The sequence below is a fragment of the Pelophylax lessonae genome (genome assembly GCF_965119305.1).
Source record: "Pelophylax lessonae genome assembly, chromosome: 5".
NCBI lineage: Eukaryota > Metazoa > Chordata > Amphibia > Anura > Ranidae > Pelophylax > Pelophylax lessonae.
The window spans coordinates 379775681-379801891 of NC_138772.1; the positions used below are offsets into that span (position 1 = coordinate 379775681).

At 44.1% G+C, this 26211-nt stretch overlaps 1 protein-coding gene across 1 annotated transcript in view; it reads right to left on the bottom strand.

Annotated features, from left to right (window-relative positions):
* The window catches only part of LDLRAD4 (low density lipoprotein receptor class A domain containing 4), a 532001-nt gene that overhangs the window by 366726 nt on the left and 139064 nt on the right, over window positions 1-26211 (bottom strand). The window lies entirely within an intron of this gene.

The following is a 26211-nucleotide window of genomic DNA, read 5'->3' on the forward strand; positions in this document are numbered from 1 at the left end:
TAAAAACTGACCCAAATTTTCTCATGACAGGTACACGGTTTCAATATAATGTTAAAAAGGTAGGGTGGTGGCGCTGCCTAATATCATAGGTGCTGATGTAAAAACCTTAAAGTGCAACTTGGTGATGTAAAAAGTGACAAAAGTAAAAACTTGGTGTATAAAGATGATTGGCATATAAAGTGATGTGTGCATATAGGTCTTAATGAACGAAGTGTGGTAAAATGTGATATAAAAATTAAATACCAAACCTAAAAAAGTTGTAACGGATATCAATATACCATGAATTATATACAATCTTAATCATGCATATCAGAAAAATACATATCAAAAAAGTGCTCTAGTGCATACAAAATCCCCCAACTGTACTGCACACTGTGGTATGGAGGTAAAGTGAAAGTGCGAGCAAAATATATAACAACAAATACAAACACAAAGTCCAATATAAGTGCTCGGTGTCTATATGCCAAGTGCAGTGACCAAATGTAAAGCACAAAGTTCCAATATAGATAATGGGTGACAACACTCTGATGATGGCTATAAAGGAGTGACCCCGTGGTGGGCAGTGAGGTGCTGGCTGATCCCTCTGGTAAGAAAACTCACTCACCAGAAATACCCACCCCACGCATGGGTTTGGAGCGGGTGTATATGTATATCCTACGACCAGAGACTCCTGTTATCTTCACCTACTCCTGGATGGGGACGTCCTGGAAGTGGTCTGGAAGGTCCTATATGAAAGTGGTCGGGATCTACTGGGCTCCTATCGGTAGGAAGTGGTCCGGAATGTCCACGGGGTTTCACTCGTAATGTTGAACCAGGGAGTAATAAACAGGGCACATAGTGTGATACCGTATGGGCAATTTTAGTATAACAAAGTCAGAGAGGTACTCGCATTACAGAAGAAAGATGCAAGCATATAATCATTTGAATGGAGCGTGGGTGTGGTCCAAGCCTCAATCTCGATCGTGAGAAAACGGAAGTGACGCGAGACGCTGTACGCGTTTCGTAATAGATACGTCCTCGGTTTCAATATAATGCTCCCACTATTGTGTATTCTCATACAGGCCTGTATTGAACTTGTTTGTGCCAGCACAAATATGCACATGCCTATTTCCACTGGTTTTCAAACTTAAGTAAATCAGATTTGTTACTTGCATTATTACTAGGGATGCACCGAAATGAAATTCTTGGCCGAAGCCGAATAATAATGAAATGCTTGGCTGAAGGCCGAAGCCCGAATACCGAACGCGGTGTTTCGCATTTTTTCCATTTATTTTGCCAATTTTTAGGGGGCACGCTGATGGGCACATTTTATGTTAGGGGGCACGCTGATGGGCACATTTTATGTTAGGGGGCACTCTGATGGGCAAAACAAAACATTTAAATCAGTGTTGCTCTTAACATAAAATATGCTCATTAGCGTGCCCCTTAACATAAAATATGCCCATCAGAGTGCCCCTTAACATAAAATATGCTCATCAGCATGTCCCTTAGCATAAAATAAGGGGCACGCTGATGGCCACATTTTATGTCAAGGGAGCACTCTGTTGGGCACATTTTTTTTCTTTTTTTTTTTAAGGGGCACTTTATAGGGCACTCTAATGAGCATGGCAAGTGGCAACATATGGCAAAATATGCCAGTCTGCACAAATGCTTGTGCAGCTACCGTATTCTCCCCCAAATGTGCTCCACATACCTGAACTGCAGCCAGGTCGGAGCCAAAAGCCGCGAACAGGGGGGCGGGGCGTGCACATAGTGTCACGCTCGCTGGACCTAGTGTGAAGGAGCCGCAGTCAGGAGCAGGGGGCGGGACGCGCGCGTGACGTCACACCCCCTACTCACGGCCGGACAGGACACCGGCGGCGCGTGAGCAGGGAGCCGCAATGAGGAAGGGGACTGAAGGACTCCTAGGTAGCGGGCTCGCGGTCCGGGCGGAAGCATCGCGCTGGCCGCCATTTAGTGACCGCCGCTGACATTGTTCAGCACAAATTTATTCGGCCTTTTTACTTATTCGGCCGAACACCGAAAGTGCTATTTTTTCTATTTTCGGCCGAATGATGTTCGCCCGCGAACATTCGGTGCATCCCTAATTATTATTGCTAAAACTCTGGAATACCTACTACAGAACTTTGAATTATGTGTTACTACTGACCTCTGTGTTACATACTAGAACTCTGGGTTACTTACTCCTGACCTCTGCACTATGAGTTACTACTGAAGTTTGAACTCTGCGTTATCCATTTCTGACCCCTGCAATGTAAATAAAAAAAGGACAGCAATTTTCTGACTTAAGCTTAAAAGGTAGAATGGGTTTATATTTTTTACAGCGATATTACTATTATATTTTTCTAAACTTTTATTTTTTTAATGGGGCCTTACTAGGTTATATCCTTAAAAAAATGTACTCTACACCCTGGTAATGTTTGATCTCTTCCATGTTGTTGAGGTAGATCGCCAACTATCCAGGGTTGCCTACCCTTAACTTGGAATTAGCCCCGATGCAGCCCCCATCAATATTCTGTTACCGGACATGGAACTGAAAAAAAGCTGAACTGTCACAGAGTGACCTCTGAAGCTGAACTATAGTCCCAGCTCGACTGGAAGTGAGAGCACATCAAGAGCATTTATTTGCATATGAATTAAATTAGGACAGAATCATTTTCCCTGTATGGTAAATCGACTTCTGTACAACATCAGTTTAGAGGCGAGCCTGTAATAGTAGATAAGTTATAAAAAAGGTACCCATATCCATATTAAGATCATAGAAGAGGGGAGGACAGAGACTGTTGTCACCAGAAAAACAGTCTCAAAAAATGTGGAAAAAGAGGAAAATCCCAAAGGTTGTTTGACTCTCAGTACCTTTGCTTCAGAGATCATGTATGACAAATAGGTTTTGTTTAAAAAAAAAAAAAAAAAATGTATTCAATACAATAAATATTTAAAAGAAAGGGGAAAAGGACATGTAGTCCAACAGTGGTTCATCAAACAAGGTGAACTTATGACAATAAGGCTAAGTTAGATCATCATCTGATTAATACTTATTGTATTCAAAGCAAAGTGCAGTAATTCATAATAGGTGCATGTTCAACAGGTTTTGCGGTTGTAATCCACTTCTTCAGGAGGATTATTACATATACGCACTCTAGGAGTAACAACAAGATGTAAGAGTACCAATAATAGAATATAACAGATAGGTACAATCAATAGGGGTTTAGAAAAATACCAAATAAAGACCAGACAGTGGCTCAGCCAAAATATTCACCCGCCCGGCGAGCGCAGGGGACTATGCCATATATTTTACTGTTCTTTATTACCATTATTCCTCACCTTTATTTATTAATGTCATTGTTCAAAAAAACATCCAAGAAGAAAGGGAGCAAGAAAAAAAAAAGAGGCCGTTGAATAATGGCATCACCATATATTTTACTATTATTTACTACCATTATTCCTCACCTTTATTTGATTATAGTGCCCCGTGCTCGCCGGGGGGGGGGGGGGGGTGAATATTTTGGCTGAGCTACTGTCTGGGCGGCTTGTGCGTCTTCTCTAGGGGAGCTTAGATGTCCCGATTTGTTAATTTTCTAAACCATTACTGCAGGTACATATATGTTATATATTCTATTATTGGTACAATTTTCTTACATCTTGTTATTACTCCTAGAGTGCGTATATGTAATAATCCTCCTGAAGTGGATTACAACCGCAAAATAAACATGTTAAGGAACATGCGCCTAGTATGAATTACTGCACTTTGCTTTGAATGCAATAAGTATCCATCAGATGATGTTCTAACTCAGTCTTACATGTCATACAAGTTCTTCTTGTTTGATGAACCACTGTTGGACTCTGTTTTTCTGGGGACAACAGTCTCTCTCCTCCACTCTTCTCTTCTGTACAACCTCCATGTTCAGACATCAAAGAGATTTGGCTTGTCCCTGCTGAATCAGACAAATTTTGACCCACATATGGCCGTCCGGCTTAAGCATATAGCCTTGTCATTTTTTGGCACAAAAATAGTGGACAATGAGCAATGGGGACTTTCAAATTATAATAATCTAAGGAAAACAATCAGATTTTAGTTTTGAATGGCTGCTGTGGATTACTACACCTTAACCTTTTTTTTTTTTTTTGCATAAACAGGTTTGAGCGGAGGGTGGGATAACATTCTACTAAACAAAACAAAATGAAGCACATGTAGGCTAACCTGTACAGACTGGTCCAATATCAATGCTCTACTGCTCTTCATAAATACCAATGCACTGACGCAGATCTAAGCCACACGTGTCTGCTAATTAAATTAGAGGTTTCCTGAAAGAAATAGAATGTTGCCATTGCAACCACTTACACCATTGCACTGGGTTATTAGTGTTGGTAATCACACCAACGTTGGAGGTTGCTATTACTGCCAATGACACCAATGTTAGAACTTATCCTAAAGTTTGACAAATTTTATTTTATATAGAGTGGAGATTGATTAGAACACCTGTCAGTTTTTATTGCTGCCTGAGCCCCCATTAGGGAGATTCACCCGCAATGTCCAGTTTACCATTATCAATGAAAGTGAAAGAAAATTGGTTTGACACCAGAACAGTATTAGAGGGGAACTTTTCCAATGGGGACACTAGCTCTGGTGACACTCTGGGATGTTCTCACTTCTGAGGAATTTCCTTCTCACCAATTTTGGCTATGGGTCAGGAAGCAAAAGGAAATGTCGCCTATGGTACATTGTCCCATAGATGACGAAAAATAAAAATACATATACATCTATCTCTTCCTTCCAGGCATCCTTCCTAACCATACATGCATTTTTTTGACCTCATTGAATACATATTGAATATTGTTACAACAAAGTATACAACCAATACTGCATGCTGGGTGTGACAATTTACCACACATCAAGGAAAACCGCTGGTAATAACATTCCATCAAAATGTTAACCGTTTAATAAATATGAATAAAGTTAAGGCACTTTCGGTATAAAATAAACTTCATGTCAGTTATGACTGCATACATGTTCCCAAAAGAAGAGAGAAAAGAATGAAGGAACAAAAGATAAAGGGGATCCATAGGATAGACCCCCAAAGAAGCCAACCAAAAAATAACAATGGAAAGACCAATAGACACCCTAAACACCACGCCACCTATCACATATCTAAGTGTCCTAGGCATCTATCCCAGCTGCCAAATTTTGTTGTATTTCCTTGGGGAATTTATACCCTCATAGGTGAATTTGTACAGGGGTGGGTGGCTTTCCAATCGACAAGGGTAGGAGGGTGGCCAATTTTCTTGCATATCGTTAACATTTACCAAAACAGCAACAACTGGGGGCCTAGGTCCAGCTGTAAATTAAAGGATCTCTATCAATGATTTGCATAAAGATGGTTTGCAGAAAGGCTCCACAGCATGCACACAAGGGGCTAGAGGTAAAGGCAGATAATGGCTAAAATGTTGTGGGGTGCAACATGCCCTCCATCTCTGGCCAAAATCAGGTCATGTAGCTTTCCACACAAACCTTCCAAACATATTTGGTAACGTCAGGTAAGTCATCATCTCACTTCTGATGGGTACAGAAGTTGCATAAGCTAGGGATTTAGCTGACAAAAGGCTTCCCCATCAATTTAGATATGAGTAAATCGCTCTTAAGGATACAATTCTAGAGTCAGGGGTGACAGGAACTGGGACGCCACTCAATGCCACCGCATAGCAAAACACATGGTTGGGAAGTGAAAATGTAGCTTTCAGCTTAATAAACTGCAAATGTTTCCTATCCTTTATAATGTTTCAGGGTGGTAACCCCCTTGCACGCTCACACCTTTGGATTCGGCAATCCCGTGTAGGAGGACGTGAAGTGTTGCCCTACAAGGGATTATACAGCGAGTAAGTGGATGAGGTGAGATATTGAGCTCTAGCATAATTCCAAATGCGTACAGTAGATCCTTATCAAGCACGTGATGCAGGCGTTGGATCGGAAACCTCAGTACACCAGGTTGCCAAGAGCGGCATAGGAACCCAATATAGCTGGTTAAAGCGTCACCTGCAGGATTTGATTAGGGCTGAGAGAACCAAGACCTGATTGTAATCAAAACTGCCGACCAGTCGTAAATTTGTAAATTAGTGAGGGCTAATCCACCTTGCAAGAGCAGTAGTTGGGAGAGTCACCCTCACCAAGCAAATAATTCTCCCAGCCCAAATAAATAAAAATAAAAAAGCATATTACCTATCCATCAACACTTCTTTAACAAGAATAATGGCAAAGGGGTGTTCCTAAAAAAAAAAAAAAGAAGAACTTTTGGAGGAATATCTTTTTTGAGGAGATTCACCTAAAACAGGGGAAAGGGGGAGAGTTGGTCATGAGCTACATCTGGAGGCTTACGTAATGGGTAGTGGTTAAGTTCCAAATAAGTAGGGATTTCATGACCTGCTCTCAACTCCCAGGTAGGTAAAACTATTCACCCAAAGAGTATTTCTATCAATCTTGGGACAAAAAGGATTCAACAGAAATAAAACAATTTTATCCCCAATTAATTAAAACTCTGGAGTAGAAGGCAAATAAATCTATATTAGTGAAGACTTGTCAAAGAGCAGAAGGAGAGTTTTTCCTCTAGTAGGAAGTAGTCTAGAAGTAATAACTTCACCAAAGGGGTGACCCTGGGTATACATACAGATCTTGGTGCTTGACATTTGGTCTTCATACCTTAAATATCTGCATCTTGTTCCAAAAGTCTGACTTTGAGGGAGTGTGAGATTTTGTTGGGTGGCTGTAAATGATGGCATGATTTTCTGGGTGTGGTTTAAAGTGGGCATAGACCGTAGCTTATTTCTGGATTTCATTTTGAAAATCTGGCATCCTTACATCACTGTATTGCTTGCACTGTTCATTCACAGGTTCGGGTGGGTCCTGGATAACCTAGGCTCAGAATTAAAGACATCAAGTGACCAAAAGGGTACTGTGGGGAAAATTCATGGATTAGATAGGAATATTGCAACAAAAAATGGATTTTTGTAAAATCTTACCGTAAAATCCTTTTCTCTTAGCTCATCGACAGACGTAGTCCTCGGTGATACACCACCTTCGGGTTATGTTACCTCCGCAGGAGCAGGACTAGACAGGAAATTAAAAAACTCTGGCCACACCCTAGGGGCAGTCCCAGAGGGTATATCCTCTCTCTCTCTGCCTCAGCAAATCAGTTATGTGAAAAAGCAGTGCTTAGAGAATTTAACCCAACCCAACTCCAAAACAGAGGGGCGGGGACTACGTCTGTCGATGAGCTAAGAGAAAAGGATTTTACGGTAAGATTTTACAAAAATCCATTTTTCTCTAGCGCTCATCGACAGACGTAGTCCTCGGTGATACACCACCTTCGGGACGTCCCAGAGCAGTATCACAACTGAGGGGTGGGAAAATGGAAATCAAATCCCAATCTAGAAGGCCCAACCGGTGCCAACTAGAAGTTTACAATGCTCATCCTTAATGATGAGACTCAACAAAACAATTTTCAAACAGAAAAAAACCCTCGAGGTAGACCACCGGTCTCCTCAAATTGCGGCCTGCAAAACCTTGCGGCCAAATGAGGCATCCGCCGATGCCGTCACATCAATTTTATAGAATTTAGTAAAGGTATGTACCGACGACCAAGTGGCCGCCTTACATACCTGGACCACTGACGCCTGATGGCGAAAGGCCCAGGAAGTACTGAGCGCTCGAGTGGAGTGCGCCCTAACAGGGAACGGAGGACTCTGACCCTTAATAGAATAAGCCTGTACCACCGTTTGTCTAATCCATTTGGCAATGGTCGCGGCAGATGCAGGCAAACCCTTTCTGGGGCCATCCGTGATCACAAAAAGTGAATCCGTCTTACGGAATGATTCCGTAGCTTTCAGGTATACCCTGATTGCCCGAACCACATCCAAGGAATGCAACGCATGTTCCCGATGATGCTTGGGCTGAGGACACAAGGAAGGTAGTACAATATCTTCATTCAGATGAAAATCTGAAACCACCTTAGGAAGAAAAGATGGCTTAGGATGAAGTACTACCTTATCCCTATGAATCACTAGGTATGGGGACTGGCATGATAATGCAGCCAGTTCTGACACCCTGCGAGCAGAAGTAATAGCCACCAAGAAGGCCACCTTCTGGGATAAAGTAAGCAAGGGAATCTCCCTGATGTTTTCAAAGGGAGGTTTCTGTAGAACCGACAAAACCAAATTAAGATCCCAGGGCGGTAAGGGCGCGCGGACTGGAGGAGCCAGGTGCCGCACCCCCTGGATGAAATTCCGCACCAAGGATTTGGTAGCTAAAGGTTTCTGAAAGAAGATTGCTAATGCTGAAACTTGACCCTTGATGGTGCTCAAGGCTAGCTTCTGCTCAACCCCTTGTTGCAAAAAGGCCAATATTCGAGACACCGAATAGGTACATGGAGGAAATCCTAAAGATTCGCACCACTCAATGTAAGTCTTCCATGTGTGATAATAGACTTTGCTGGAAGTCGCTTTCCTTGCTTTAATAAGGGTAGGAATGACTGAAGTAGACAAACCTCTGTCCTTCAGTACTTGGGTCTCAATGGCCAGGCCATTAAAACCAGCGACTGTAAAGCACGAAGGTAAATAGGTCCTAGAGACTACAGACACTCCCTGAGACGAAGTTCCCACGGAACGTCTGCGACTAACATGTCCAAGTCGGCCAGGCCGGCTTGAAGAGGCCAGCCTAGAATTTCTAGGACCACTGGCGCTGATAGGATCTGAACCAGGCGTCCCTAGAGCTATCTGGCCCCGACCATCCGAGAAAGTCTGGTCGTTTTCTGTTCCCACACATTTATCAGATACCTGATAGTTATCAGGAAAGGTGATCTTTTCTGGTTGAACCTCAGGGACCGAAGTCACCCGACTAGAGGCTACTTGGCCTATCTGGTCAATCAGATCCGATTCCTGTGAGGTATCGGGACTAATCTTAGGAAAAGGTAAAGGAAAAGATCTATACAGGGAACGGTAACTACCGCTTCCTGTACTTAAATGTTGGAAGGGAAGAATCGCACCGGTAGTAGTGGTAGATGCTCGATCTAATGTCCTGAATACCGGTGAAAACGTCCCCCCACCCTGAAATCGGGTGGGGGCGCACCTTCAGGCTGTGTACTCCTTTACTTCGGGTTTGGCTGGGTTGGTCCTCTGCTTGTCCGACCATCCCTTCTTGAACCCTCCTGGAGGAGTCTTGCCTTTCCCGGGAGTACCAGCCGGGCGCCCTTTATGGGCGGTAAAGAAAGGTCCTCGCTTGTTGCGAGGTCCCTTAACTTTTGCAGCCTGTGGCAAAAAAGTACTCTTGCCCCCGGTGGCATCCTTAATGATTTCATCTAGGTTGGCTCCAAATAGACGATTCCCCTGAAAAGGGAGATTGGTCAAAGTCTTTTTGGAACCTAGGTCAGCTGACCAGCATTTTAACCACAGCACACGTCTGAGGATCACTGCTAACTTAGATGCATGCCCTAACAAGGGAGTAGTGTCCAAGGCTGCGTCACAGATAAACCGTAGCCCTTGTATGATCTGTTCTATCAAATCAGATGTCTCCTGGGGAATATCTTTTCCCCTAAGATCTTGGCGTACCATTTTCGCCCATTCCGTAAGTGTCTGGGAAACTAGACCAATAACAATTACTGGTCTAAATGCTGACCCTATCAGAGAAAAGATACCGGATCCTTAAAGGACGAAGTGTCCTCCACTGGAATAACCGTGGCTTTATTCAGCCTGGAAATAGGCGGATCCACGACTGGTGGTACCGTCCATTTCTTAATGATGGATTCCTCAAACGGATAGCGTCTAGCAATACGCTTGGAAATAGTAAAGGTACGTTTAGAATGCTCCCATTCTCCTTTAATCTGATTACCAAAACATTTAGGTACAGGAAAAGCCTTCGCCGTCTTGATGGGCTTATTAGTCCCAAAAGGCCTTTCTGTTTCAGTTGCCTCTGCCGGTAAAGCCTCAAGTTTTAAGGTTTCTTGCACTGCCACAACTAGTGCGTCCACCAATGCTTCTTCCTGAATTATAGCAGGAGAAGAAGCGTCCTCCTCACTGTCTGAGGGGGCTTTACCTGGGATAACAGCCCTTGCAGAGGAACCTGCAACTGCAGTGACCATCTCTGAATCAGAGTCAGAGGTGTCAGATAGTATAGGGGTAGGCGGGGGTCGCTTCCTTGACCCCCGTCCCTGACAGGCCGCCTCCACCCGAGCCACCATAGACTCCAAAATTGCTGTAAATGACTCTATACTCTGTGCACCGGCGGGTCCCGAGGCCCCCTCGAGGGAAACAGGTGGGGGAATATGTGTGGCAGGGTCCATAATAACTCCAGTTACTTCCTGGATGATATAATTCAAAAGTAAAGAAAAAACTTTTTTTTTTTTTTTTTTTTTTTTTGACCCTCAGTGCCACAAAAAAAAAAACCCTTAGTGTTACCTGCTAGGGATCCCTATCGATCGAGAGAGAGAGAGATAGACCCCCAGGCTCACCACTTGATGTTCAGAGTTAAACTGCAACAGCTTACAGCGCTGTCTTAGACAAACAGGAAGTCTTTTGGCTGGCTGCCCAGGAAGAAGGGAGGCGGCTCCGCCCCTCTGCACGCCTTCCGGCGCCTCCCCCAAGCTCCACGAGGTGTAGAATCACCTCAAACATGGCCGCCCCCATGCTGGAGACACGAGGCTACGCCAAAATGGCGGCTCGTGCGATCCAGCAAAAAAAATGGCGGCGGCCTGTGCTGACTAGCGGTGTGCTGCAGGCACACAACACTCTCTCTGCATGGGGATATGGCGTGGTTGGCGGTACCGGCCCTGGCGGACCGCATGGCCGTTCGGGAGGCCTGCTAATAGCTGGAGATCTGATTTGGAAGGCAGTCTACATGTCCATGGCTTCTGACTGGTAGGTAGCTTATACTTAACCCATAAGATTCCCAGAATGCCACAGATTACATCTTTAAAACATGTATACAATAGATTGTTAGCTCCCAAACCAAGCCTCCTGGCTTTTTGCACACATAAAATCACACTCAAAGTAGGAGGATTTGTGACATGTTATAGGATAGAAAGAACTCTTTCTTACCATACAGAGAGGGGCCCGCGTTCACCACAAAACCCGTCAGGGAAAAAGGGGGAACATACTACTCACCATACCGGAACCAGGCGGGCACCAACTCCTGACAGTACCCCTCTCCACCGGAGCGGGAGGGCTGTCGACCGATACGGACGCCGTGACTCATGGTCTTTGGCGTTTCAGCGAGACGTTTAACTCGCGGGTTCAGTCCTTTTAATGGGACTTTGTCGCGGCCGACCCAGCGCGGAGCTATGGCCTGCACGCGCTCGTAGGCTGAACTGGGGTGACCACCGGATCTCGACATCCAGCCCGTCGCCCAGTTCAGCTTTCTTGCTTGAAGATCTCACAGGAACACTGGAGAAAAAAAGCTGTCTAAAAATCCTTTTAGAAAAAAATTCTTGCCAGGACCTAAGATCCCAGCAAGGTATCTAGGTCCTTACTCCTAACTAGACAGAAAATAACTGATTTGCTGAGGCAGAGAGAGAGAGGATATACCCTCTGGGACTGCCCCTAGGGTGTGGCCAGAGTTTTTTAATTTCCTGTCTAGTCCTGCTCCTGCGGAGGTAACATAACCCGAAGGTGGTGTATCACCGAGGACTACGTCTGTCGATGAGCGCTAGAGAAAGCTGGTTTATTTTAACTTTTAATGGGCTTTTTAAAATGTTTACCTTCTATTTGGCTGGATTCTGCATTCATATTGATGGGACTCTAGTGGTGGGAGGGTGTAGTCAGCTACGCACTAACCTACAGAAGTCATAGATAGGTTTTCAGAATGAAGTAGTAGAAATTTTGGCGCTTTCTTGGAACCCCCTGCAAGGAATGCAGGAAAGGCGAAGGTATGGATGACAGTCAATGCAGTGTTCAATTGTAAATGTGTGCTGATTCTCAAATATCTACTTCCAGTCATTAGTCTGTGAAAGAGCAGAGACAACCAAGCAGCTATACAGAGACAAGCAATGGCAGCCTATGTATTTCCCTCAGGTTTCCTCAAACAAATGTCACCATCATGGAAAGCTTTCATGTGACATAACTTTATTCTACGGTTCAGTTTATCATTACATGTTTATCAATATGTTACATTTCACTGGCTTCCATTAATAGCCATTTAAAGCATATGGAAGAAGTGAAATGATTGATGACTTCTCACACATTGTCATCCAGAACCACAAACAGCTGTAAAAATGTGTTTTTCAAGGCAATTAAAGCTAATGTATAAGGCCTCATGGACACACAGTATTTGAATTTATCCTCTGAATGCCAGGAAAATGCAGCTTTAAAAAAAAAAAAAAAAATTATATATGTATGCATATACACACATACACATATACATACATATATATATATATATATATATATATATATATATATATACACATACACACACATACATACACACATACATACACATATACAGATACATATATATACACATCTCTCTATCAGCGTATTGCACATGCATTTAGGCTACATTCACACCTGAGCGTAGCGTTTTTCGCGCGTTTTTTACCGCGATTTTACCGCGATTTTTGCGGCGTTTTTTACCGCGATTTTACCGCGATTTTTACCGCGATTTTTGTGCAGGCGTTTTTAGATTGAATAGAGATCAATGGAAAACGCCTGTAATCTGCCCAAAAAGAAGCTCATGTACTTTTTTGAGCGTTGGGCGTTTTGTATACAGCGTCAAAACGCTCAGATGTGAACAGGGGCCATTGAAATGAATAGGATTTGTCTTGTTGGGCGTTTTGAGAGCTGATCCTAGAGCAGAAAAACGCCCCAAAAACGCCCCAAAACGCCTAGATGTGAACGGAGCCTTAAGCACGCCAATCGCTTGAGCATATGCAGATTTCATGGACCAAAATATTTATTCTGCCCATTGGAATGAATTAATGGCCAATTACTAACACCATCCAAGATGCATTTACAAGCATCAAGCTTTTTTTTTTTTGCCCAAAAGCTTCCCTCCTAAATGCACGGGTGATTTTTTTTCTCAGCCTGCAAATGATCCTCTTTTAATACAACTCTAAACAATTATGTGTGAAAGAACACACCGGATAACAGACGTGCTTTTACAGGCAGATACAACATAAAAAAAAAAAAAAAAAAGAAAAAAGTCATATGCCTGTAAAAAGGCTTTTTATTTTTTTTTAAGCCGTGTGCATGAGCCCCAAGAACTACTTGTGATGGACAAAAAAATACAAACAAAACCTGAAAACGTTACGGAAATTGTTATGGCTATAGAAGTTTTGTCAAAATTAGGTGGACACTAACCACCCTAGTTTCCAAAATCGGAAACATGAAATGGCTGAATTGGCTCAACAAAAACTACACATTTTGAGCAATACGGATTTTTAATTTATGGCCGGGCTGTCACTCAAAAATCGCTTGTAACCAAGGCCAAGGATACAAAACTTATATTTAGGAATGCAAACTAGCGTTGCACCGATATTGGTATCAGTAAGGATAATAAGCATTTGCACTAGTACTAGCACTTTCACCCCCTTCCTGCCCAGACTGATTTTCAGCTTTCAGCGCTCTCACACTTTGAATGACAATTACTCAGTCATGCAACACTGTACCCATAAAAAATTTGCGTCCTTTTTTTCACACAAATAGAGCTTTCTTTTGATGGTATTTAATCACTACTGGGTTTTTTATTTTTTGTGCTATAAATAAAAAAAGACTGAAAATCTTGTGAAAAAACGCATTTTTCTTTGTTTCTGTCATAAAATTTAGCAAATGAGTAATTTTTCTTCACAAATTTTGGCCAAAATTTATACTGCTACTTATCTGTGGTAAAAATAACCCAAATAAGTGTATATTATTTGGTCTTTGTGAAAGTTAGAGAGTCCACAAGTTATGGTGCTATTCATTGAAAATTGATCACACTTGACCACACCTGATGTACTGAAGGCCTATCTCATTTCTTGAGACACTAAAAAGTCAGGAAAGTACAAATACCCCCCAAATGACCCCTTTTTGGAAAGTAGACATTCCAAGGTATTTAATAAGGGGCATGGTGAGTTTTTTGAAGTTGTCATTTTTTCCCACAACTCTTTGCAAAATGAAGATTTTTTTTTCTTTACAAATTGACGTATTAACAGGTTATTTCTCTCACACAGCATATGTATACTTGCAACTACACCCCAAAACACATTCGAATACTCCTCCTGAGTATGGCGATACCACATGTGTGAGACTTTTTCACAGCCTGGCCACATACAGAGGCCTAACATCCAAGTAGTACCGTCCGGCATTCTAGGAGCACAAATTACACATATAATTTCCTGACAACCTATCGTACTTTTGAAGGCCCTGGAGCACCAGGACAATGGAAACCCCCATAAAATGACCCCATTTTGGAAAGCAAACAGCCCAACGTATAATTTTTGAGGCATAATAGGTCTTTTGAACAGGGATGCACCGAAATGAAAATTTTGGGCCGAAACCGAAAATGCAGGATGCCCTTGGCCGAAAACCGAAACCGAAACCGAAAATGACTTTTTCCCCCAAAAAAATTTGAAATGGATAGAACAGGGACATAAACCAAAAACAGGCAGCGACGTACACCTACACCTGTCGCTGCCACCCTGTCACAGTATATGTACTGTGATGGGTTGGCAAGAGGTTAATTTAATTACCAATGGTATTTGTATTATGAGGCATGAGGGGTTAATGTATTGTCACTGCTGGTCACTCATCTATTAGTGACTGACCAGTGGCAGGTAATTAACCCCTTTGTGCTGCATTAGTGCAACCAGTGTTAATTAACACTGACACTGGTTGCGCTAATGCAGCACAAAAGGGGTTAATTAACTGCCACTGGTCAGTCACTAATAGATGAGTGACCAGCAGTGACAATACATTAACCCCTCATGCCTCATAATACTAATAGCATTGGTAAGCTGCCTCAGCTCCCCTCCCCCCTCCCCCACTGCCTCAGCGTCCTCCTCCTCGGGTGTCCTCTCCTGCATTCAAAAGTCCCGCCTCTGGCCGGCGGCACCGCCTCTCAATGATGTCCCTACTACTCTGTGCATTATGAATGGACATACTAGGCGGGGGGCGGGGCGAGCGGCCGCTATAGAGAGAACTATTGTGATCCTTCACTGTCAGCTCCTCACGTCTATGTATGAATGAGAACTGAACTGAGCTGACACCGGGCGGGGGGGCGGGCGGAGCGGCCGCTATTAGCTGTGACTATGTGAGAGCTTCTCTTCCTTGTCAGCGGAGATACGTGCCTGTCAGGGAAGTGAAACTCTCACATAGTCACAGCTAATAGCGGCCGCTCCGCCCGCCCCCCCGCCCGGTGTCAGCTCAGTTCAGTTCAGTTCTCATTCATACATAGACGTGAGGAGCTGACAGTGAAGGATCACAATAGTTCTCTCTATAGCGGCCGCTCGCCCCGCCCCCCGCCTAGTATGTCCATTCATAATGCACAGAGTAGTAGGGACATTATTAAGAGGCGGACGGCCGGCCAGAGGCGGGACTTTTGAAACCTGCCCTGCGCTGCGCTGCGCCCTCCTCCTTCCCCACGGCGGCCATTTTTATTTTCGGCACTGTTAACCCATTATCGGCCGAAATGAGAGAGGCTCATTTTCGGCCGATAATTTCGGTGGCCGAAATTTCGGTGCATCCCTACTTTTGAATATGTCATTTTTTTCCACAAGTTTTTGGAAAATGTGGAAAGAAAATGAAAACACTTTTTTTACACAAAGCTGTCCATTTATGCAATATTTCTAACACATAGCATGTACATAGCAAAAATTGCACCCCAAAATACATTCTGCTATTCCTCCTGAGTATGGCGATACCACATGTGTAACACTTTTTCACAGCCTGGCCACATACATAGGCCTAACATCCAAGTAGCGCTTTACACAAAGTTGTCCATTTATCCACTTTAAGACTGGGCCTATTTTTGACACTTGGTTTTTACAAGCTAAAATCATTTTTTTGCTAGAAAACTACTTAGAACCCCCAAACATTATATATTTTTTTTTAGCAGAGACCCTAGAGAATAAAATGGAGATCGTTGCAATATTTTTTATCACACCATATTTGCGCAGCAGTCTTCCAATTTTGAAAAAAATTCACTTTTTTGAACTAAAAAATAAGAAAACAGTAAATTTAGCCCAATTTTTTTCCATAATGTGAAAGATAATGTTACGCCGAGTAATTAGATACCCAACATGTCATGCTTCAAAATTGCGCATGCTCACAGAATGGCGCCAAACATTGGTACTTAAAAATCCCCATAGGCAACATTTTAAAAATTTCTGCAGGTTACTAGCTTAGAGTTACAGAGGAGGTCTAGGGCTCAAATTATTGCTCTCGCTCCAACGGTCGCGGCGATACCTCACATGTATGGTTTGAACACCGTTTACATATGTGGGCGGGACTTGCGTATGCGTTTGCTTCTGCGTGCGAGCTAACGGGGACAGGGCGCTTACATTTTTTTTTTTTCCTATTTATTTTATTTATTATTTTTTTATTTTTACACAGTTTAAAAAAAAAAAAATGTTTTGATCACTTTTAATTCCTATTGCAAGGAATGTAAACATCCCTTGTAATAGAAATAGGCATGACAGGTCCTCTTTATTGTGAGATCTGGGGTCAAAAAGACCTCACACCTCACAACTACACTTAAAAAGAAAAAAAAAAAATTGTTGAAAGAGGAAAAAAAGAAAAAAAAAAAAAAGCGTCCCTTTAAACCGGTTGCTAGGCAACGTCTTTTGATGTAGCTCCGGTCCTCCAAGACCATAGAGTCGAGTGAGGGCCATCTTGCCCTCACTCGACTTCCTGTCTCTGAGGATCCGGGACCGGATAGTTTTCCCCGCTGCCAGCGGGTCCGGTAAGCTGGGAAAACGTCTGGGACGCGGCAGGAGGGGGGGGGGCACCTCTTCCCCTGCACCGTAAGGGTAATTCCGCGGCGAATCCGCCACTGGGACCACCCTTATCTGAAAGCCGACCGCCCGCCGTTTCAAAAAATACCGGAGTTATGGGGGCTATCTGCTGCCATAACCTCAGTATTTAGCTTTTAATGGCCGACGCATATAGTCGTTAGGCGGTCAGTAAGTGATTGCATGTATATGGCAAACAGGTGACGATGACTGATGGGGTGACAGGTGACAATGACTGATGGGGGTGACAGGTGACAATGACTGATGGGGGTGACAGGTGACAATGACTGATGGGGTGACAGGTGACGATGATTGATGAGGTGACAGGTGATGATTGATGAGGTGACAAGTGACGATGATTGATGGGGTGACAGATGACAATCACTGACGGGGTGACATGTGACGATGATTGATGGGGTGACAAGTGACGATCACTGATGGGGTGACAAGTGACGATGATTGATAGGGTGACAGATGACGATGACTGATGGGGTGACAGGTGACGGTGATTGATGGGGTGACAGGTGACGGTGATTGATGGGGTGACAGGTGACGGGCGATGGTCACTGATGGGTGACAGGTGACGGGCGATGGTGCACGTCGGTACTGATGGCAGTCTCTGGTGACCGGTGAACTTTAGGCTACGTTCACATGTGAGCGTAGAGATCATGGCCAGAATCACTGCGATTCCGCCCACGATCCAGAAATCATTGCAAATTGCGGGACGCCTGTGCGTTGCCCGTGATTTGCAATAGCACCCCAACCGCTGTGCGATGTTGCTGCGATTTCCGCCTGCCGAATCGCGGTAACATCACGCAAACTACGCATGACGCCCCAAAGAAGCTCTTGTACCTTTTTTGGGCGTCATGCGTTGTTTGGCGATGTTACCGCGATTCGGCAGGCGGAAATGGCGGCAACATCGCACAGCGTTTGGGGTGCTATTGCAAAAAATGGGCAACGCACAGGCGTCCCGCAATTTGCAATGATTTCCGGATAGCGGGCAGAATCGATGTGATTCTGCCCGCGATCGCTGCGCTCACATGTGAACGTTATGGGTGTCAATTTCTGGGCACTGATGAGGTGACTGTTGGGTGACAGGTGACATTGGGGGGGGGGGGCTAAGGACTGTCTGGGGACCTTTATTTGTGTGATTTTTACTTTTTACATGTGTACAAAGCAGTAACTCACTATTTCTAGCTCTGCTCCCCTCATACTGGAAACTGTATGAGGAGAGAAGAGCTAGTAACACTGAGTTACTGCTCTTTGTTTACATTTTGTGATCGGCTGTGAATGGATTCACAGCCGATCACATAGTAAACAGTCACTGTCAGTGACTGTTTACTACTGCCGGTGACAGCTGTGTTCCTACGGAACACAGTGCCACCGACATGACCGTGCTGCGCGCTCCCGATCGGGCATGTGCGGTCATCTCCCGGGCGCCTCCATTGTGATCGGCTGTGTCATTGGAACACAGCCGATCAAGTGGGAAACAGCCATGCCTATTGGCTGTTTCCCCGCTGCCGGTGACCGGCTGTGTCCCGGGGACACGCCGACACCGGCAGTGCACGGCGACGCGCCCGCGATCGCGCGCCTGCCCTGCATTTCCTGGGTCACGTCATATGACGTCCGCCCAGGATAATAGCCGCAACGTCCCGCCGTCCTATGACGGCGGGCGGGCGGTAAGTGGTTAAACAGATACCTTCAAGTCCACAGACTAAGACCGGGTTCACATAGGTGCATCCTGAGATACATTGTGATTACTGCTAGCAGCTATAGCAGTCGCTAGTGATATTTGGAGTTAAAATTTGGCAGGCTGGTTGTACCCAAGTGATCGATCAACTTGATACATTCAGCCTGCACATACATGCTTCAAATCTCGGCTGGTTTCTGCGGAACCGGCCGAGATTTGAACCATCTATGGCCGGCCTTTGAGGAGTGCAGTTCTAAAGGAGGAGACTATGCGAAAGAGTGAGACTCTGCAAGTTGAGTATCGTCAGGTATAGGGAAGCAAGCAGGAAAAAAATATGAATGGGGGCTTAGAAGAGAAAGTACAAAGGATGGCTATCACTGGGATAGAAATTCACAGCTAATCAAGAGCTGGCCATCCTTGTCAGTACAAGATCAGGAGCTGTCAGTAACAGATTGGTCGCCTTGCTGGAGCCCCTCTATTCTTGCAGCACAAACACAGATACACGTTTAGGCGACCCCAAAAAAGAAAGCCCACTTTCGTGAAGCTGTAGATGTACATTAGCTCAGAGAAAGCGGGTTAAAGCTCACTATTTCTCAAAAAGGCACAAATGCAACACAAATTAAAAGTGAGCTAGTTACAGGAAATCTGCATTGAGAGCAATATGTTGGCTATCCCAACTTACCTTCTGATCTGGAATAAATATGCAGATCAGCACTTCTGACTTTATAATATGCATGCTTGTTTTGAGTCAATGACCGGGATGGTAGGTTCAGCAAAAAAAAAAAATTAGTTTTTTTGTTTTTTTTTAGGTGGTCAGTAATAGTACCTTCTACATTTCTTTAAGCGCAGGCTTCCTTTAAAGTGGTAATAAAGGTGAAGATCCAGCTCCCCTATGTACCAATATATCATTAATGTACGTTGGTTGCGGAGGGGGGAAGCGCTCTTTAATTTTGAGAACAAGGCCTTACCTTAGCACTTGCTGTATTGGAAAGCATCATCCCTTGCTGGAACATAGATTTGGGACAGACAAACCAGTAAGACAGAGAAAGGAGTTTACCAGCTGACCTCATTAGCACACATCCTTCACCTATATTTGCACAGCATCCCCAGAATCCCTCCAAGTGTACATTTGCTGGCTTCCCCAGCAAGCCTCCAGATGGGCTCAAGCCGCATGCAGCGCACGGGACACTCTGATCGAGTTGGTGTTATTACAGGTTAAAGGCTCCAAGTGCAGCAAACGCACCATAACCTGTGGTAACAGATAACGCTCAGTTTAAAAAAAAAAAAAAAAAAGTTGCGTTTCTCTGGGGCGACTGTTGTACATAGACTTGAATTGGCTGTCCCATGCGTGACAAGTGAAAACAATCCAAAACACACAAAAAACTGCATACGGGAATGTGATTGAGGCCTGACAACGGAGTGTCTCTATCAACTCCCTCATATGTACTTGCATAAAGACGGCCATACCCTATGCAATCTGATTGTACAATCTCTGAAAAAGAAATTCCTTTAGATTTACCAGAACTATGGAATAGGAAGGCCCACCTGACCAATGCATTCAATTTGTATGAAATCAGGCAGGCCCTTGTACTACATAGCTGATGGGAGATTGTAAAGAAAGTGGGTGGAAGGTAGTATTGTAAGGAGGGAGGTGTGGTCCAGAGTGTTGAACACACCCTATAACTCCTCCTCTGATGCAAATAAGGAAGTGAACGGTTCTGGGAGATGACCTACAGGAAGTGATTTCTGAGAGACAATCTACAGAAAAAACACTTCTATTTATTATGCAAAGTGAAATTCTGCCCGAAAGTGAACTCCTTTAGACCCCGTTCACACTGGGGCGACCTGTCAGGCAACCTGGTCGCCTGACAGGTCGCCTGCCATAGAGAAGCTGTGGACCCGTTCTAATAGGAGCGTAGAAAAAGGGTCCGGAGCTTCTTTGGGGCGACCCGGAGCGACCTGCATAGACTTCAATGTTATGAAGTCCGTGCCGGCCGCTCCGAGGTTGCGGGGCGAGCAGCGCGCCGTGACCTATGAGGTCGCCCCGGCAAGTCGGATCGCCCCAGTGTGAACGGGGCCTTAAACTCCGATTTAAGGGGGAAAAAAAAAACACTGACAGGCAGGGTTTTTATGACAAACAAGAGATAATAGTCTTTTTCGTAGTAAAGGTTTCGGCTTACCTGTCAGGGATAATGTGCACATTCACAGCTCAGAGTACATTTACGGGACTCACTGTCGTGATGAAGTGACCCCCATGCGCATGCGCGGAAGGGACATCATCGCAGCCTGACCGTTCAAGCAGCCAGAGCGAACCCAGAAGGAGGTACCTGGAAAAAATAAAGGCATCTGGGCGCTGACAGACCAGCGCTAAAGGGCATCCTTTCACAGGAAAGGCTGTCATAATGTGCTAGTATCCAGTGAACAGCGCATTATGGCATAAACCTGCAGGAGGCCTGTTTAAAAAAAAAAAAAAAAAAAAAATTGCAGAGTTTATTACTGCTTTAAGGAATAGGTTGGCCATAAAACTCAATAAATATAATTTTCAAAAAAAAAAAAAAGGAATAGGTTGGAAACTAGAAGGCATAAAAAAAAAAAAAAATGTCGATTAAAATTATAGTTTGTTAAATATAAACAATGAATTTTATATAAACTTTTGAATGGGTACCCCATTGACTGAAAATGTCAAATTTGAAATGTAAAATTGATACACACACAAAACCATCCAAACATTTTATGAAAAGTTTTGATATAATAAAATTAATCTTTCTTACATATTACTTCTGGACAAAATTAGCTATGGGCACAGATCGAGATGCTATAAATGTTCTATTTCTTATAAAAGATGTATATTTGTTTGAGTATCCAAAAAATATCATTAATTATTCAATCCCAGTCCTGCATATCTACCCTAAGCTACTACATTCCTTTGCACATTTTTAACATGCTTCACAGACTGAGCTACAAAGAGATCACATGTGAACTGGCACACAGTGTACACAAAGCGCTCGGCATTGGGATTTCGAGGAAAGGGGGGGAGTGAATGTCAGTTTAACTGTGGAGATGGGATGCGAAAAGGATCATGAATAATACATGTATTTGTATAAAATATTTACTCATATTATTTCCCAGTGGAACTACATTTCAACTGGTGAAAGAGGTAAGCGACCACCGATTTAACCACTTCAGGCATTCCTCATGGGAGCATTTATATATCATAATTCATACACATGTCTACACAGAAGCCTCTTACGCACTTTAACTACAGATAGCCATTAGCAATATGATCCTGCAGGCCCAGAGAACCATAATTATACACTGCCAATACCTGTACATGCAATCTCCAAGGAAAGTACATTGGTTATAGGAAATTAGTCAATGGAAAAAAGAAGTAGTCTGCCATTGGTAAAAATGTGACTGGTAATTATTATGCTGCCCCTCTGGATTAACTTGATTTCCTGAGTTTCTGACCTGAAAAAAGTATGCAGATTAGAATTTCTGATTGCACTTGTTGCATGCATCTAATTCACTCAAACTTTGAAGCCAGAGGCAGGCCATCAGGGAACAAACATTGGGAATTATTATTTACAACATTACCATGCAACTCTACGAATTGGTTTGAGATCATACTTAATGGGGAGTATTTGTAAAAAATTTGCTTTTATGAATAACTCAAAAGTCAGAAACCTTTCAAAAATACCCATAATGTTTATATAATGTTATCTTTGTAATAGTTCCCTTATTGCCTTTCAGCAGGCGAATGCAACATTCCTCAAGATTTGATCCTAAGGTCCAATTTAGTTAGCCGTGCTTGCTCTGCAACCATTTCTTAATGGCACCCCAAACACTGTGCAATTTGGTTTAACCTGTCACACAAAACACGTTGAAAAAAAAACTCACGACGTTCCATACCCAAAAAGGTTTTGGAGCTTCTTTGGAACGTTTGTCTCAAATAGGGCAGCTCTTTCATGTGACCTGCGAAAAAAACATATGCAAAACACGCAAAAACCCACAAGCATTCCTGCCATTCAACCGGAGGGAAAAATAGCCATAAGAACATTCCACCATTATAGTTATAGTGGTTGTAAAGACACATGGAGAAGTCCCCTCAAATGCTTACCAAAGCCCCCTCTCGATCCAGCGATGTCCACGAGAGCATTTCCTCTCTGGGGACTCGCACTCCTGATTGGCTTTCAGCCAGTGAGCCAATCAGGAAATGGAGGAACCGGGGGCATGCGTGAATGGACAGCGCTGCAGCTGCTTGGGTACCCCCATTGCAATCTGCTAGCTGTGGAGGCACCCAGCAGGAGGGAGGAGAGAGGATTGCCAGCATGGGACCCAAGAAGAGGATCTAGGCTGCTCTGTGCAAAACCATTACACAGAGCAGGCAAGTATAAAAAAAATTATTTTCTTTAAATAACAAACAAGACTTTATAATCACTTTAATAGTCACCAATGGAAAAAAATTGTCTAACAGTATAGATTAGACACATTCGACAAGCAAGGGAAATATGAAGGAAACATCTCTACTGTGTAGAGTCTATGGCGAATCTTCAGTGAATAGATGGAGTGTTCGGGCAAGGCAATTGACAGCGTCAGCTGTGCATGTTTCTCTATGAGACTGTGTAAAAGGTGGGGGTGGGAGGGGGATGTCCTTTCCCTTCACTTGGGTCTCAGATTACACTCAACTGCAAATCGAGTTGGACTTTAAAGGACCATTGTTACCTTTAGTAGTTTTTTTTTTTATAGGCAAAACTTTTTTTTTTTGGGGGGTAGAGTAAGGGAGGGTTATAAACCCTGTCAGAGAATTTTTGCCATCTGTGTCCCATTGCAGAGATTTCCCTTCACTTCCCATCCCATAGCCAAACAGGACGTGAAAGGAAATCCCTGCAAATTAAGGGAATTCTTTGGGGACCCCCAGGTCACCAGAACCAGTGTCCCCATTGGAAGATATCCCCACTATTACCTTTCTGGGGACAACGCAAAATTTTGGATTTTCTTTCACTTTCAAGGATAATGGTAAACAGGACAAATAGGGGGAATCTCAGAGTAGGGGGCACAGACAGAAAAAAAAACTAACAGGTGTTCTAATCACTCTCCACTCTAACCAAAACTAACAAAAAAAACAGAATTTCTGTAAGAACCTACTGTAAAATTCTTTTCTCTGAGTCCTCTGACAGAAGCAGCTCTGAAGTCTTCACTAATGGGTTATGTGCGCCCTCTTCAGGAAGAACTAGGCAGTGAAAGCTTTCACTAGACACACCTTTTAGGGGCCGTCCTATCCACATGACCCCAGACACACCTGCTCATAGAATCAGTTTTGTCTTTTTTTCTCTTACGTCCTCTGACAGACGCAGCTCTGGAAATTTCTTCACTAATGGGACGTCCCATAGCAGTGTAGGCATGAGGGGTGGGGAGAACGCAACCAACAGCTTAACGTTGGAAAAAGGCTAAAAAAAAAAAAACGTAGCCAACAGGGCAACAGAAAGCTCAACCTCAACAGGAGCTTACCCCAAACCCAAAAATTCACCCCTGAAAGAGAACAGTAAATCTCTTCAGCAAACAGCAGCCTGCAAACCTTGCGGCCAAAGGAAGGATCCGAGGGTGCCATCACATCAATCTTGTAGAATTGTGTAAAAGTGTGCACTTTACAAAAAAGTGTGCCGCTTTACACCCCTGAGCCACAGAAGCCTGATGGCGAAAAGCCCAAAAGGCACATTGGCCTGGGCAGGAAGGGGGTATATGTGCCCAGTAAGCAAGCGGCTGGAGCCCCCATCAGTGGTGACATCTACTAACCCCTTCCCCCACTCTCCATCCTGAAACATCCCCGGCAGCAGCCGGCAGAAGAGGAGAGGAGGGAAGCTGGCAACAGGGACATATAGGCACATGCATGTGAGAGCCACAGCCCGGTCTTAATAATGTGTCTGGGTTTCAGGCTGTCTGAAACCTGGACACATGATGTGAATCCCGGCCAGGTGGCAGCCCTAGCTAGATGCGTTTAATATGTGCACACCCGTGCAGATGTGCAGCCAAGGCAGTGTGTTGTCAAGGCAGCATTCCAGATCCAGATGAACCCTTTTCTTGACAGGGTGGAGAGGACACAAGGGCCAGCTAATATTCCAATGTAGCATTTGGAATGATGAAACACAAAGTTCTTTAAGGGGACTTGGCAGAAATGCCTATTTTCCTTATTGTCTATTAAGGGACACAGGGATAGTGAAAAATCAAATGTGTGGAACATCCAAAACACAATTCAAATGATGGGTGGGCAATAGCCACTGAGTGATCCAATGGATGTGGACATCTTACAAGAAGAGTATCTAAAGGAATAATTGGCTGAAGGGACAGTGAAAAGTGCAATAAAGAACTGGCTACTATTAGGAAAGGCACCAAGAATGAATCCGGTGTTCCAGAACAGGCAAGTAGCATCCCTATCTGAAGGGGTAATGGACCTCAACAGTAAAGTGGAAAAGAACCCAGCAACTATCATAAGTGGACGACGAGTGTTAAAAAACTTAGCTTAGCAAAGGTGGTCAACATAGGAAAGCTGAAGTCTAGGATACATAATCCTGGAGCTTAGGCAAGGGGAGTTGGACTGAAAGTATGCTTCGACTCATAACTCTATGGCAGCTGCCATCTCTTCTGGCCAGGTGCATGTACAACTCCCTGGTGGGGAGAGGGACGGCTGGAGGGCAGAGTGACCAGGACCGGGAAGTGGGGGGATAACAGATTTACACTGAGAAATGATTTTGGGGGGAGGACTTATGCTGGGGGGGGGGGGTCAGATTTGAAATGATTTGTGTATCGGGGGGGGGGGTGATTTGTGCTAGAACTGCATAAATAGCAAGTAGACTTGAGGTGGTGTGGGGGGGGCATTGGAAGGAAGATTTGTGCTGGAGGGGATGGAGGATTTTAGGGGCTATAAGGACTTGAATTGGATGGGATTGGGGAGGAAGAATTGTCATTTTATTCTGAGATGGGGTGGGAGGTGTGCTGGAAGGGAGTATTTTGGGGAGAAGATTTGTGTTAGAAGTGGGAAGAGTGTTTGTGTGGGGGGTGTGGAGTAAGATTTTTTTCTGGAAGGGGGGTATTTGACGGAGGTGAAAGGGATTAATAATACCTTTTATTTATAGGCACCTTTCAGAACACCCAAGGTCACCTTACAAAGATAAAAAAAAACAAAGCAACAAAAAAGTTAATGAATACAATAAAATACATAACCATTAAGTTACAAAAACAAATCAATGAAGTCAGAGTATGCTAGTTTAACCGGTTGCCGACCGCCGCACGACTATATACTGCGGCGGTCAGCCCCGGCCAGGCAGAGTGACGTATCGGTACGTCACTCGCCTGTCACTGACTTGCGAGCCTATCGCGGGCGGGCGCGCGCCCGCCGAGGCGCGCGCCCGCCGCGGCTCGTTCACAGGCAAGTCAGTGCGTGTGACCGGCGGACTCGATGTCCGCCGGCCACACTACGATCGCTCCTGTGAAGGGAGAAAGACAGAGCAGCTTGTGTAAACAAGCTGCCTGTCAGTTCTCCCTGTGTAAAAGTGAAGA